General features: G+C 46.2%; 1 protein-coding gene across 1 annotated transcript in view; it reads left to right on the plus strand.

Annotated features, from left to right (window-relative positions):
- The window catches only part of GRIN2A (glutamate ionotropic receptor NMDA type subunit 2A), an 858,974-nt gene that overhangs the window by 275,944 nt on the left and 566,631 nt on the right, over positions 1-16,399 (plus strand). The gene's annotated exons all lie outside the window — the stretch shown is intronic.

Below are 16,399 nucleotides of genomic sequence, written 5' to 3' on the forward strand. Positions count from 1 at the left end.
TGGGAGAGAGAGTACAAACAGGAGCAGGACAAGACAACACACACCAGGAGAGCTGACACAGAACTGAGGAAACCTCTGCCTTATATACAGGTTCCATGGGTGCAGCAGAGAGGCCACACCCATGGAGCAGACAGAGAGGATTAACTCCTAATAGACACACAGGGGAGTTAACCCATAAAGAACCACAAATGACACACAGGAAAGGAGCTGCAGTGAGAGCATAGACAGAGGTCACAGCCAGAGGTAATTACTGTGACACTCCCACCCCTCAAAGCCCCCCTCTCCCTCCCCCCCAAAAGAAAAACGGGAGGAAGTGGGGCAACAAACCAAACAGAACCAGGCAAGGGGACAGAAATCAAAGGGGTGACGAGGGTACAAGGGCAGGAACACACACGACGACCACAACCAGCCCAACCCTGAAACCAGCCTACACGGAGGGTCCGCAGCCAGTACGCCAGGGGAAGATAGCCAGCCAACAACGGCATACACGTCAAGTGAACCGCACCAAGAAGTTACCTCCCCTTCCACTCTCCTCCGGAGAATGACATGTCTGCCAAGAACTGATTGGCCAGACATGCAGACAGCCACCCCCTCCGGAGGATTGGGACCAGGAACAGGAACCAGAACAGGAATACAAAGAAAATCGAAATCAAAGGGGTACAGAGGTACACAAGCAGAAGACATAAGACGACCGCAGCCAGCACGCAGCCCCTAGCAACCAGCCTACACGGTAAAACGCAGCCAGTACGCAAGAGGAATGCAGCCAGCCTACACGGCCACAAAAGTCATGGTGAACTGCAGTGTGCTAACACCTCCCCCTCCACTCTCCTCCGAGAATGGCATGTCTGCCAAGAACTGATTGGTCAGACATGCTGACACCCCCTTCCGGAGGCCAGGACCAGAAAGCTGATACCTGCGCCGATAAAGGAAAACACGGCCATAGGCAGAACTGCAAGCTAAAAAGACTACACCGACGTCGCCCCTGGCAACCAGCATACACGGAAAACACCGCAGCCAGTACACCAAGGCAACCAAAATCCGATACCTAAAGGCAGCATAAAAAGGGAAATACAGAATGCACACAGACCACAGATAAGAAGAAAACAGAACAAAAAAAACTCTGTGAAAGTTCACTTGTTCATTCTGTCACGAGTAGAGGTCCCAGGAGAGACCACCGCGTCGTCAAGCAATAAACAAACTGAAATCAGGTACAGACACACAAGAGTTTATTGCACAAACAAAAAACAGGGAAGGCAGCACAGACAAAACAACACACACCAGGAGAGCTGACACAGAACTGAGGAAACCTCAGCCTTAGGCCCTCTTTTCACACGACCGTTTGTGCACCCGTGGCCGTTGTGCCGTTTTCCGTTTTTTTCGCGGACCCATTGACTTTTAATGGGTCCGTGAAAAAACGGAAAATGCAGCCGTTTTGCAGCCGCATCCGAGATCCGTGTTTCCCTGGCCGTGAAAAAAATATGACCTGTCCTATTTTTTTCACGGCCAACGTTCACGGACCCATTCAAGTCATTGGGTCCGTGAAAGAACACGGATGCACACAAGATTGCATCCGTTGTCCGTGATCCGTGGCCGTAGGTTACTTTTTATACAGACGATCCGAAGATCCGTCTGCATAAAAGCTTTTTCATAGCTGAGTTTCACTTCGTGAAAACTCAGAACCGACAGTTATATCTAACACAGAGGCGTCCCCATGGTGATGGGGACGCTTCTAGTTAGAATACACTACAAACTGTGTACAAGACTGCCCCCTGCTGCCTGGCAGCACCCGATCTCTTACAGGGGGCCGTGATCAGCCACAATAACCCCTTCAGGTGCGGCACCTGAAGGGGTTAATTGTACTATCAAATCCCCCTGTAAGAGATCAGGGCTTCCAGGCAGCAGGGGGCAGACCCTCCCCCCCTCCCCAGTTTGAATATCATTGGTGGCCAGTGCGGCCCCCCCCTCTATTGTAATAATATGTTGGTGGCCAGTGCGCCCCCCCCCTCCCTCTATTGTAATTATTCGTTGGTGGCACAGTGTGCGCCCCCCACCTCCCTCCCTCTATTGTAATAATTCGTTCGTGGCACAGTGTGCGCCCCCCATCGGCCCCCCCTCCCTCTATAGCATTAACAACATTGGTGGCCAGTGTGCGGCCTCCCATCCCCCCCCCCCCATCATTGGTGGCAGCGGAGTTCCGATCGGAGTCCCAGTTTAATCGCTGGGGCTCCGATCGGTAACCATGGCAACCAGGACGCTACTACAGTCCTGGTTGCCATGGTTACTTAGCAATAGTATAATAGTAGAAGATTCATACTTACCTGCTGGTGGCTGCTGCGATGTTCGTGTCCGGCCGGGAGCTCAACCTACTGGTAAGTGACAGGTCTGTGCGGCGCATTGCTAAATGAACTGTCACTTCCCAGTAGGAGGAGCTCCCGGCCGGACACAGACATCTTAGCTCCCAGGTAAGTATGAATCTTTTACTATTGTACTATTGCTAGTAACCCGCTGGCCACCAATGATCGGGGGGGGGGGGGGGGAGATGGGAGGCCGCACACTGGCCACCAATGTTGTTAATGCTATAGAGGGAGGGGGGGCCGATGGTGGGCGCACACTGTGCCACCAACGATTTATTACAATAGAGGGAGGAAGGGGGGGGGCGCACACTGTGCCACCAACGAATTATTACAATAGAGGGGAGGAAGGGGGGGGGGGGGCGCACACTGTGCCACCAACGAATTATTACAATAGGGGGAGGAAGGGGGGGGCGCCACTGTGCCACCAACAAATTATTACAATAGAGGGAGGAAGGGGGGGGGCCGCACTGGCCACCAATGATACTCAAAACTGGGGAGGGGTGGGGTCTGCCCCCTGCTGTCTGCAGCCCTGATCTCTTTACAGGGGGATATGATAGTACAATTAACCCTTCAGGTGCGGCACCTGAGGGGTTAATTGTGCTGATCACGGCCCCCTGTAAGAGATCGGATGCTGCTAGGCAGCAGGGGGCAGTCATGTACACAGTTTGTAGTATATTCTAACTAGAAGCGTCCCCATCACCATGGGAACGCCTCTGTGTTAGAATATACTGTCGGAAATGAGGTTTCACGATCTAACTCATATCCGACAGTATATTCTAACATAGAGGCGTTCCCATGGTGATGGGGACGCTTCAAGTTAAAATATACCATCGGATTGGAGAAAACTCCGATCCGATGGTATAAAAGGGACTCCAGACTTTACATTGAAAGTCAATAGGGACGGATCCGTTTGAAATGGCACCATATTGTGTCAACGTCAAACGGATCCGTCCCTATTGACTTGCATTGTAATTCAGGACGGATCCGTTTGGCTCCGCACGGCCAGGCGGACACCAAAACGACTTTTTTTTCATGTCCGTGGATCCTCCAAAAATCAAGGAAGACCCACGGACGAAAAAACGGTCACGGATCACGGAAAAACGGGACCCTGTTTTGCGGACCGTGAAAATATACTGTCGTGTGCAATAAGCCTTATATACAGGTTCCATGGGTGCAGCAGAGAGGCCACACCCATGGAGCAGACAGAGAGGATTAACTCCTAATAGACACACAGGGGAGTTAACCCATAAAGAACCACAAATGAAACACAGGAACGGAGCTGCAGCGAGAGCATAGACAGAAGGTCACAGCCAGAGGTAATGACTGTGACAATATCTAATGCCTTTAAAATTCTTTTGGACCCTTCTCCTGACTGATACCTTTTAACAATGAGATCCCTCTGAACTTTATTTGGGGTTAATCAGAGGCACTTTAAATGATGGCAGGTGTATGCTGACTCCTATTTAACATGATTTTAAATGTGATTGCTTAATTCTGAACATAGCCACATACCCAGTTATAAGAGCACACTTATGCAACCACATTATTATTATTTTTTTTCTTACCTCCACCTAAAAGATTTCAGTTTGTTTTTCAATTGAGTTGTACAGTTTATAGGTCACATTAAAGGTGGAAAAAGTTCTGAAATTATTTATCTTTGTCTCATTTTTTTTTTACATCACAGAAACCTGACATTTTAACAGGGATGTGTAGACTTTTTATATCCACTGTATGTATGTATGTCCCGCGATCACTCAAAAAGGCAACCATCGATTTCAACGAAACTTGGTTTACACATCCCTTGCTACCTGTAAAGAAATTGTGTGGGGGTCTCAGCTCTCTAGCACGTACAGTTCCTGAGATATTTGCCAAAAAATGCAAATATGGCACATCACATGACCTACATTAGCCAATAGAACCTGCAGGTCTTTCTCTTCATATCCCAACTGCCATACACCTGGTCACACATCCCTTATCAGCCAATAGTAGCTCGCAGGCCCTTAGTCTCCACATACACACAGTTTTACTTCAGGTTTCCATAATAACCCAGCTATTTTTCTTTATTGCTGCAGGTCAGCTTTAAAGGGCAGGGCAATGTGGTGCTGTGGAGGTGACAGTTCGGGGGTAGGTAGGGTGAGGCCACCCTCAAAAGACGGTCTTAAAAAACTCGCTCTGTCCCCAGTTCCCACTAGCACGGCGACGCACAATCAGTTAGGCCATCGCCCCCTCCCACCTCGCAGATGACGAGGATTGAAAAAATGCAGCTAAAAATCTACTTCTGTCTAGCTTCAGGGTGGGAGGAACGGTGACCTTTATCCCTGCAGCTCACGCATCAGACAGCATAGTGCTGCTGTCTGAGAGTGAGCTGTTCAAAAGGACATGCCTGCGTGAAATATTACCAAAAAATGCATTAGCCCATAGAAGCCTGGTCACATGAACCTTATCACCAATAGAAGCTCACAGGGCCCTTAGTCTCACATACACACATTTTACACCAGGTTTCCATAACCACCCAGCCCATTTCTTTTCACTGCTGTATGTTAGCTTTAGAAGGGGCAGGGCTCTGTGATGACACTATTAAGGGGAGCGGAGTGCTGTGGAGCCGACAGTTCAGGTGGTAGGTAGGGTGGCCATTCAGGCCACCCTCAAAAGACAGATTTTAAAACCCCGCCTCCAGGTCCCCTAAGCCACTCCCATCCCACCCTGCAGCTGACGGGGATTGAAAAAATGAAGGTAAAAATCAACTTCTGTCAGCTGAAGGGGTAAGGAGGGTGACTTAATCCCTGTAGCTCATGATCAGACAGCACTGTGTTGCTGTCTGAGGGTGAGCTGTTTAAAAGAACATCCCGTGTCCGTCCAGGCCCTGCGCTGAACAGAGGGACAGGGAGTCTGAAAGCCGACAGTCCGTCCTAAAACTGGACCTCTAGCCACCCTAGGGGCAGGCTGCTGTGTGAGCTCACAGCTGAGGGAGGTTCCTCTATGGAGGTCAGTGTTAAGGGGCAGATTGCTGTAGAGGCCACTATTAAGGGGATGGGTGTTTGTGGAAATCACTGTTAAGGAGATGGGGTACTGTGGAGGTCACAAATGAAGGGGGCGGCTGCTGTGGAGTCACTGTTAAGGACGTGGAATGCTGTTGAGGTCTTTGTTAAAGAGGGCGGGCTGCAGTGGAGGTCACTAATAAGGGGGCGGGATGCTGTGAAGGTCACTGATAAAGGGGCGGGGCACTGTGGAGGTTTCTGTTAAGGGGGACAGGGAACTGTGGAGTTGAGGGGACGGTCCCTATGGAGGTCAGTGTTAAGGGGCGGGGTGCTGTAGAGGTCACTGTTAAGGGGGGCAGAGGGTATTGTGGAGGTCACATTTTAAGGGAACAGAGCTCTGTAGAGGTCACTGTTAAGGGGGATGGTTATTGTGGAAATCACTGTTAACTGAGACGGGGTACTGTGGAATTCACTAATAAAGGAGCGGCTGCTGTGGGAGGTCACTGTTAAAGGGGTGGGGTACTGTATATATATTTTAATGACATACACAGGACATTAAATGAAATAGATGAAATATTCCGGTGCGAAGCTGGGTCCTTCTGCTAGTAAGCAAATTAAAAAATAAATAAAAATTCTGGCATGGAAGGGGCCACATGCATCACTGCAGTCAATTACTGGCCACAGCAGTGATACATCCGTCAACGCATGTGACCGCAGTGTAATTTACATGCTGCGACCAAAGAGCAGTGAAGACAGTGGTGGACGCACAGTGCCAGAACTGTGCATTGGGGAGCAGGTAAGATGCTTACCTTTACAGCTCCCAATAGGTGAAGGTTTATTTAAATAACACTTGGACAACACCTTTAAAAATATCTCATTCCCTCAGTATTCCAGTCCATTACCATTCTAATTCAAACAGTCTGTACAAAAAGAGTTCACAATGGCATATAAATTATATCCATAGTTTTTCTGGCCACTATTTGTTCATATGGCATTACCTATCTTATTGAAATCTTGACCTACATTATAGCAGCGACACAACAACACCGTGATTACTGAAATCAAATAAAGCATTGGCCTACAAAAGCAGCACCTGCGCTAGACACTTGAAGAGACTTACTCAACATGAATTTTCTATTCCCTCGTCACCAACTTTCCAAGCTTTACTGCTTTACTATGCACAATGAAGAGGCATTCGAGAGCAAATATTAAAATACGGAATTATTTCTGCTCGGTTACATTAATAGCGATATATAGTACAGCGAATAGCTAAATGGAAGAGAAAAGAAATATATCATCAAATAAAATCTGGAAGAACTCCCAAAAGCCAATTACTTTACACCTCCCCTTCTTCTCACAATGGGCACTGCCCAGTTCTCAATCCCGTATGTCAGCACCAGATTTCCACTTCACTAAATCTTAAAACAAGTTTTTTCTAGGAGCCAAGTCTGTTGAATCAAATTCAATTAGAGCTGATTTAATGTTAATTAGCCTGATGTTACTTTTTAAGCTTTTTTGGCATGTGAGGAGCATGAATAGATAACTGAAGTTTACAGTGACTTTGTGCTCTAGTGACTAACCATGTTGATGTAACCAGGCTGTTAGTTAAAGCTGGTTAGGGTATATACACTGCGTGCAGAATTATTAGGCAAATGAGTATTTTGACCACATCATCCTCTTTATGCATGTTGTCTTACTCCAAGCTGTATAGGGCTCGAAAGCCTACTACCAATTAAACATATTAGGTGATGTGCATCTTTGTAATGAGAAGGGGTGGGTCTAATGACATCAACACCCTATATTAGGTGTGCATAATTATTAGGGCAACTTCCTTTCCTTTGGCAAAATGGGTCAAAGAAGGACTTGACAGGCTCAGAAAAGTCAAAAATAGTGAGATATCTTGCAGAGAGATGCAGCACTCTTAAATTGCAAAGCTGCTGAAGCGTGATCATCGAACAATCAAGCGTTCATTCAAAATAGTCCAATAGGGTCGCAAGAAGCGTGTGGAAAAACCAAGGCGCAAAATAACTGCCCATGAACTGAGAAAAGTCAAGCGTGCAGCTGCCAAGATGCCACTTGCCACCAGTTTGGCCATATTTCAGAGCTGCAACATCACTGAGTGCCCAAAAGCACAAGGTGTGGCAATACTCAGAGACATGGCCAAGGTAAGAAAGGCTGAAAGACGACCACCACTGAACAAGACACACAAGCTGAAACATCAAGACTGGGGCCAAGAAATATCTCAAGACTGAATTTTCTAAGATTTATGGACTGATAAATGAGAGTGAGTCTTGATGGGCCAGAATGGATGGGCCCGTGGCTGGATTGGTAAAGGGCAGAGAGCTCCAGTCCGACTCAGACGCCAGCAAGGTGGAGGTGGAGTACTGGTTTGGGCTGGTATCATCAAAGATGAGCTTGTGGGGCCTTTTCGGGTTGAGGATGGAGTCAAGCTCAACTCCCAGTCCTACTGACAGTTTCTGGAAGACACCTTCTTCAAGCAGTGGTACAGGAAGAAGTCTGCATCCTTCAAGAAAAACATGATTTTCATGCAGGACAATGCTCCATCACACGCGTCCAAGTACTCCACAGCGTGGCTGGCAAGAAAGGGTATAAAAGAAGAAAATCTAATGACATGGCCTCCTTGTTGACCTGATCTAAACCCATTGAGAACCTGTGGTCCATCATCAAATGTGAGATTTTACAAGGAGGGAAAACAGTACAACCTCTCTGAACAGTGTCTGGGAGGCTGTGGTTGCTGCTGCACGCAATGTTGATGGTGAACAGATCAAAACACTGACAGAATCCATGGATGGCAGGCTTTTGAGTGTCCTTGCAAAGAAAGGTGGCTATATTGGTCACTGATTGTTTTTGTTTGTTTTTGGAATGTCAGAAATGTATATTTGTGAATGTTGAGATGTTATATGGTTTCACTTGGGTAAAAATAAATAATTGAAATGGGTATATATTTGTTTTTTGTTAAGTTGCCTAATAATTATGCACAGTAATAGTCACCTGCACACACAGATATCCCCCTAAAATAGCTAAAACTAAAAAACAAACTAAAAACTACCTTCCAAAAATATTCCAGCTTTGATATTAATGAGTTTTTGGGTTCATTGAGAACATGGTTGTTGTTCAATAATAAAATTAATCCTCAAAAATACAACTTGCCTAATAATTCTGCACTCCCTGTATATATATATATATATAGGGTATAGATTAGCAGGTTTTTGATGTGGAATCATTTTTCATCCTAAATATGATTTTTATGTTGATCTGCAAGATTGGCTACTGCTGTGTGACGTGTGGAAGAAGCACAGCGGGCACATCCATAGAAGTGTATTGAGTTGCTCTAACTGCTTGACTAAAACGCTTCTGCAAAGAAGTTTGTATTTTGTTTGCAACCTCTGCAGAGAGTGGCCTAGGGTCAAACATTTATCCAAACTAATTCTGAATTCAGAAGAAATTGTATATATCAAGCACAGTTACACTTCAACCCCATGATTGTGATTTCATGGTTGTGGTGAACTGCTTGATGACACAGGAAGCTCTCTGCAATACTACAGCATGTAGCAAAAAAACACTATGATTGTGATTTCACACTTGCGGCAGGACGGATCCGACATGCTGTTCACCATGTCGGATCCGTCCTGCGGCTATTTCGCCGTGCCGCCGGACCGCCGCTCCGACCCCTTTGACTATAATGGGGACGGGGGCGGAGCTCCGGCGCAGCACGGCGGTGCATGGCGAAAGGCCGCCGGACTAAAATTACTGCATGTCAGGCTTTTTAGTCCGACGGCTTTCGCCGTGCACCGCCGTGCTGCGCCGGAGCTCCACCCCCGTCCCTATTATAGTCAATGGGGACGGAGCGGCGGTCCTGCGGCACGGCGAAATAGCAGCAGGGCGGATCCGACATGGTGAACAGCATGTCGAATCCGTCCTGCCGCAAGTGTGAAAGTACCTAAGACTACACTAAAACTTCAGTTGCACAACATCAGCTGCATGAATGTGGATTAGCAAGTGCTGAATAACTAAACTGCCAGTCCAGTCCCTGGCCTTAACCATGACACAGGCGATTTTTCCATTTAGTTTTTTACTCCCTGCCCTCATTTTTTTCATTTTACTGTTCACATAGCCGTATGAGGGCTTTTTTCTTTCTTTTTTTTTTTGGGGGGGGGGGGGGGGGGGGGGAAGTTGTATTTTTTGAATGGCACAATTTAATATTGCATACAATGTAGTGGGAAGCTGAAAAAAAAAATCTGAATGGGCTGGAAATGGAAAAACAAACAAACATAGTTTCCTGGGTTTAGTTTTTACAGTGTTCCCTGTAAAAGTGACCTATGCACTTCATTCTCTGGGTCAGTACAATTACAACGATGCCAAATATGAGTTGTTTTTCTTGTGTTCTAATACTATTTTTGGCTACTGAACTTTGAAAGAGCTAATTTTTTTTGCGGGGCAATTAGTAGTTTTTATTGATACCATTTTGGAGTGTGAATGACTTTTTGATCACATTTTATTACATTTTTTTTCAGGTAGTTGAAGTGATGAAAAAACTGCTATTTAGATTTATTTTCGTGTTACAGCTTTTTTTTCTGAGCAACAAGTCTCAACACATGCTCAGTTTCTCAGTATTACTAACCCTTTCGGATCTCTGACTAAGGCTACATGCACATGACCGTAAGTGCTTTGCAGTCCGCAAATCGCAGATCCGCAAAAACAAAACGGATGACATCCGCGATCCGTTCATTTTTTTTTTGCGGATCCATTGTAACAATACCTTAAACAAATAGAATAGGACATTTTCTATTTTTTTTTTCAGCTCTACGGAATGGACATACTGATGTGGACAGCACACGGTGTGCTGTCCGCATTTTTTGCGGACCCATTGAAATGAATGGGTCCGCATCCTATCCGCAAAAAAAATTAAACAGACACGGAAACAAACAACGTTCGTGTGCATGTAGCCTAAGTCTTATAAGAATCACGTTAGGAGCTGATAGGAACTACAAACTTTGGAGACATATTTGAAAAATAGGATAGTACCCCGGGGGTTGTGCATTCCTTTGCTCCCGGCAGCCAGAGTACGGTCAACTGAACTAATGAAGAAGTGGGAACCTGAATTAGTAGAGGCCTCCCTACGTTTGATTACTCTGTTGCTTGAGGAAGAGAAAGCAGTGTTTGAGAATAGCAAAAAGGAGTTGCGGGACATCCTTGAGGCTACACGTAAATTCAAGAAGAATCCACACTACAACAGGCGATAGAGAAATTCACAGCACAACTCAAAGAGCGCAAACACTCCCAGTTTATCAGAGACACCACTGACTTCAGAGAGGGTGGCATCCTTCAGTTTGAAATCAGGAACACGTGCTCTAGAGATTGACACCGAGTAGTCCTCATCGGAGAGTGATATAGAACCTGATTCTAGTCAGGGCACTTTCTCCATTAGAGGTAGATCCAGGGGGGATAGAAAGGGCTCCAGAGGAAGGTCTAGAGGCAACAACAGGGGGAATTTCATAGGGAAAGGCCCCCCTGTCTCCGACTGCCTCCTACGCAACAAGCGGGACAACTAGCCCTCATGCATCCCACTATCTCCACCAATAATGACTAACAGATTATCAGTTTGTCACAGAGACCTCTAACTCCCATTGAAAGTATGTTATTAAGGGATTTTCATTGTTCCCCACCCATGGGTTTAATCTTTTTGGAGAAATTGGAAGAATTTCTTTGCATCCACAACAGCCCGCCAATGTGCAGAGCTGGGGATTGACCTTGCAGATTTACAGGTTGCGAGATCATTAGCGGACCTCTTGGAGGAGGGGGAAAGAGATAGAGGCCAGGGTCCGTTTACTACTCTTCGGCCAGTTTCTTCTAGAATTGCCACCATTAATGACAATACCCCCATTGATACTTTTTAAAAGTGGTCATTGACCAGCTGATCAAACTGGAGGGGCACAGGGAAGCTACAATAATCTTACTCCCACTGAAACGGAAGCCCTTGTAGATTTGGAACATGACCCCTCCATTGTGATCAAACCATCTGACAAGGGGGGTAACATTGTCATTAAGGATGAAAGGGACTATGTCAACATGTGCCAGACCATTTTGGATGACAAACAGTGTTATTCCCTCGAACCCAATGAATGAACATCAACTAAATATTGCAGGATATACTTACCAGGTACTCTAAATGAGGGTCTAATCAGTCAGACTGAATTCACATATTTGTTACCTTTACATCCCAAAATAGCTTGTTTTTACAATTTACCCAAGATTCACAAGGGGACAAGTCCCCTCAAGGGTAGACTAATTGTGGCGGGCACTGACAGCCTCACACATAATGTGGGTGCCTACGTCGATATCATCTTGAAGCCCTTTTGTCATCTCGATGCCATCTTTCGTGCGGAATTCCATGACATCCAAAAAATACTTGAGTGCTGTAATAAAATCAAAAGGTGCTTCAACAAAGTATTAGTTTAAGGAAGTGCACACTTATGCAACCATATTATTTTATTTTTATATTTTTTCTTCCCTCTACCTAAAAGATTTCAGTTTGTTTTTCAATTGAGTTGTACAGTTTATAGGTCACATTAAAGGTGGAAAAGGTGGAAAAAGTTCTGAAATGATTTATCTTTGTCAAAAAATGTTTACATCACAGAAACCTGACATTTTAACAGGGGTGTGTAGACTTTTTATATCCACTGTATATGTATATCCATGATTGAGTTGAATGGGCGCTTTTGCCCACAACATTCTGTTTCTAATTTATTCTGGCCTCTTATTTCTTTATATTTTTTCTCCACATCCCCTCATTTATATGCCGCTTGGACTTCCCATGTACACCTAGGTATACTTACCCAACCGGGATCGCATATGTGCCGGGCACCGACTGGGGGATGTGGAGCTAATGGGGGCTTGTACAGCTCCCTCTCTCTAGCTGGTGGCGGCAGCACCTCCCGTCCCACCCAGGGGTGGGTGCTTCCCTTTATCAGCTGGCCATGTGATGCACACGCCCATGGCCAAACTAGCGCCGGACGCCGCACCACACACCACCAATGTGGTCACATCTTTCAGCCTCATTTGATACCTGTTACAGTTTACTGGTTCCTGATGATACATCTATGTTAAAAAGCGTTGAGCCTTTACACTTATCACTCTTCTCTCTAGTGCCCCAGCGTTGTGCCTCTGCGCGCTTTATCTAGATTAGCTGGGGTGGAGAGTACACCGTAGCATCCAGTATTGCTTGCAGCATAACTCTTTTGTCGGCAAGCAGTAGTTATGATCTTTGATAGTAGGCATGGGTGATAGCCATAGATGCAATAGAGATAGAAGAAACCATTAACATCCATTCTGATTTTTGGCATCATCACCTGCTGGGAGTAGAGAAATCCTTATAGCATACCAAATGTGTGCCGCAACTGAGAACTTGGTATGAAATACCTATGATGTGACGTTTAGTGACTAAGGGTAGCACTTTATTTATTGTTTTGGGCTATTGGGATCACTTATCTGTTGATATAACATTGGAAACAATCTGATTTTGGATAGTAGCACTATTGACTCCATTCATTCTGACTTGCATGTTAGGGCATGCTATAATAGACAGTAGTAATGCAGAGTCCCAATATTACCCTACATTTTCCTTTTGGACTGAACACCCACTAAATTTTTATTTTTATTATGGGGAAAGGAAGGGTCATTTGAATTTTTATATTTTTTTACTTTTTTACTTTTTATTTTACTTTTTTAAAGGCCCTCTATGGGAACTAAACATGCATTATTTAGATCACTTCCCCCATAAACTAGTGTTATTTAATGCAGTAGTGTATGAGAAATTCAGTATGTTTTTATGGAGCACTACCACCTGTAGGCATCCATGAGAATATACCTTTGTTAGCCCTGGTAGCCTAATTCAGGCTCCAGCCTATCACCACCAATGAACCTTTTCCCTGATCTCAGTGCAAGGAATCCGTTTGGGCTCTGGCAGAGCAGTACTCCTGGGGAAAGCTGCCTCAGATATCATGGTCACAGTTGACCATGGCATCTGAGGGGTTAAAGCTGATAACAGGCACTAGCCCTATTTGTCTGTTGTGTGAAACAGCAGAAACATACCGTAGCTGCTTTAGCGCCCACTCTGGAATGGGCCCTATATATATATATATATATATATATATATATATATATATATATATACAGTCCTCAAAAAAATAAAGGGAACACTTAAATAACACAATGTAACTCCAAGTCAATCACACTTCTGTGAAATCAAACTGTCCACTTAAGAAGCAACACTGAGTGACAATCAATTTCACATGCTGTTGTGCAAATGGGATAGACAACAGGTGATAATTATAGGCAATTAGCAAGACACCCCCAATAAAGGAGTGGTTCTGCTGGTGGTGACCACAGACTACTTCTCAGTTCCTATGCTTCCTGGCTGATGTTTTGGTCACTTTTGAATGCTGGCGGTGCTTTCACTCTAGTGGTAGCATGAGACGGAGTCTACAACCCACACAAGTGGCTCAGGTAGTGCAGCTTATCCAGGATGGCACATCAATGCGAGCTGTGGCAAGAAGGTTTGCTGTGTCTGTCAGCGTAGTGTCCAGAGCATGGAGGCACTACCAGGAGACAGGCCAGTACATCAGGAGACGTGGAGGAGGCCGTAGGAGGGCAACAACCCAGCAGCAGGACCGCTACCCTCCGCCTTTGTGCAAGGAGGAACAGGAGGAGCACTGCCAGAGCCCTGCAAAATGACCTCCAGCAGGCCACAAATGTCCATGTGTCTGCTCAAACGGTCAGAAACAGACTCCATGAGGGTGATATGAGGGCCCGACGTCCACAGGTGGGGGTTGGGCTTACAGCCCAACACCGTGCAGGACGTTTGGCATTTGCCAGAGAACACCAAGATTGGCAAATTTGCCACTGGCGCCCTGTGCCCTTCACAGATGAAAGCAGGTTCACACTGAGCACATGTGACAGACGTGACAGAGTCTGGAGACGCCGTGGAGAATGTTCTGCTGCCTGCAACATCCTCCAGCATGACCGGTTTGGCATTGGGTTAGTAATGGTGTGGGGTGGCATTTCTTTGGAGGGCTGCACAGCCCTCCATGTGCTCGCCAGAGGTAGCCTGACTGCCATTAGGTACCAAGATGAGATCCTCAGACTCCTTGTGAGACCATATGCTGGTGCGGTTGGCCCTGGGTTCCTCCTAATGCAAGACAATGCTAGACCTCATGTGGCTGGAGTGTGTCAGCAGTTCCTGCAAGATGAAGGCATTGATGCTATGGACTGTCCCGCCCGTTCCCCAGACCTGAATCCAATTGAGCACATCTGGGACATCATGTCTCGCTCTATCCACCAACATCACTTTGCACCACAGACTGTCCAGGAGTTGGCAGATGCTTTAGTCCAGGTCTGGGAGGAGATCCCTCAGGAGACCGTCCGCCACCTCATCAGGAGCATGCACAGGCGTTGCAGGGAGGTCATACAGGCACGTGGAGGCCACACACACTACTGAGCCTCATTTTGACTTGTTTTAAGGACATTACATCAAAGTTGGTGTGACTCCAAATCCAGACCTCCATGGGTTGAAAAATTTGATTTCCATTTTTTTATTTTTGTGTGATTTTGTTGTCAGCACATTCAACTATGTAAAGAACAAAGTATTTCAGAAGAATATTTAATTAATTCAGATCTAGGATGTGTTATTTTTGTGTTCCCTTTATTTTTTTGAGCAGTGTATATATATATATATATATATATATATTTCTTTGTAAGCTATGTAAACAAAAGTACACAAAAATAACAATAGAAGCACTCATAGCCAATGAATCAATAATGTAAAATACAGTGTGCTTCAAATGCACACTAATATTTATTACTAGGTAAGGCTCCAAAAACATGTTATACCACCTACAAAAAGAAATGAGTCATCATATAACCTTAAAATAATCCAATTTAGTCTTTATTGTTATACATAGTTAAAAATTGGGGGCGTAACGATCGCCGTGCAGAGGGTGCTACCGCAACCAGACCTGCTGGGGGAGGGGGCCCGCTGCGCTCACATGTAATGGGGCCTGGCACTGTCACTGTACTTCATGCCGGGCCCAATCAGAGCGCTCAACTCACCTGCATCATATGCAGTACAGCATCTATTATGCCCCAACACTGCCCTACTAGAATTAGTCACAAATTACATGGGTGGGTGGAGTCTGACTAACATCGGTTAGGCTCTTTCCACCCTCGTGAAGACTGGGGGCAGTGGGGGACATTACTAGGGGCAGTGCTGGACACTACTAGGGGCAGTGGGGGACACTACTAGGGGAAGTGTGGACATTACGAGGGGGGGGGGCAGTTGGAGACATTACTGGGGGTAGTGGGGGACATTACCTGGGGTAGTGAGGGATATTACCAGGGGCAGCGGGGGAAATTACTGGGGCAGTGGAAGGACATTGCTTGAGTCAGTGGGGGACATTATTGGGTCAGTGAGGGATATTTCTGGGGCAGTGGGGGACATTACTGGGGCAGTAGAGGTCATTAATGGGGCAGTAGGGACATTACCGGGGGCAGTGGGGAACATTACCTGGATCAGTGAGGGACATTACCTGGGGCAGTGAGGGACATTACTGGGGGCAGTGGGGGACATTACCGGGGGCAGTGGGGGACATTACCGGGGGCAGTGGGGGGACATGACTGGGGTCAGTGTTGGACATTACCTGGGATAGTGAGGGACATTACCGGAGGCAGTGGGGGACATTACTGGGGCAGTGGGGGATATTACTGGGGCAATGGAGGATATTACTGGGGGCAGGAGAAGGACATTACTAGGGGCAGTGAGGGACATTACTGGGGGCAGTGGAAGGGCACTGTAGGGATATTACTGTGGGCGCCATAGGTACAATACTGGGAGGGCTATTATTATTACCAGAGACCAGGGGTGTTACGATTGCGGTACACAGGGGGTGCGACTGGGCACAGCATGGGAGAGCCCCGATCCAAAGTTTCCCCTGAGCCCATAGAACTCTAGTTACACCACTGATTGAAATCTATATGATACAAGGATAAGTA

Source organism: Bufo bufo, chromosome 7, assembly GCF_905171765.1.
Source record: "Bufo bufo chromosome 7, aBufBuf1.1, whole genome shotgun sequence".
In the NCBI taxonomy this organism is placed as follows: Eukaryota; Metazoa; Chordata; class Amphibia; order Anura; family Bufonidae; genus Bufo; species Bufo bufo.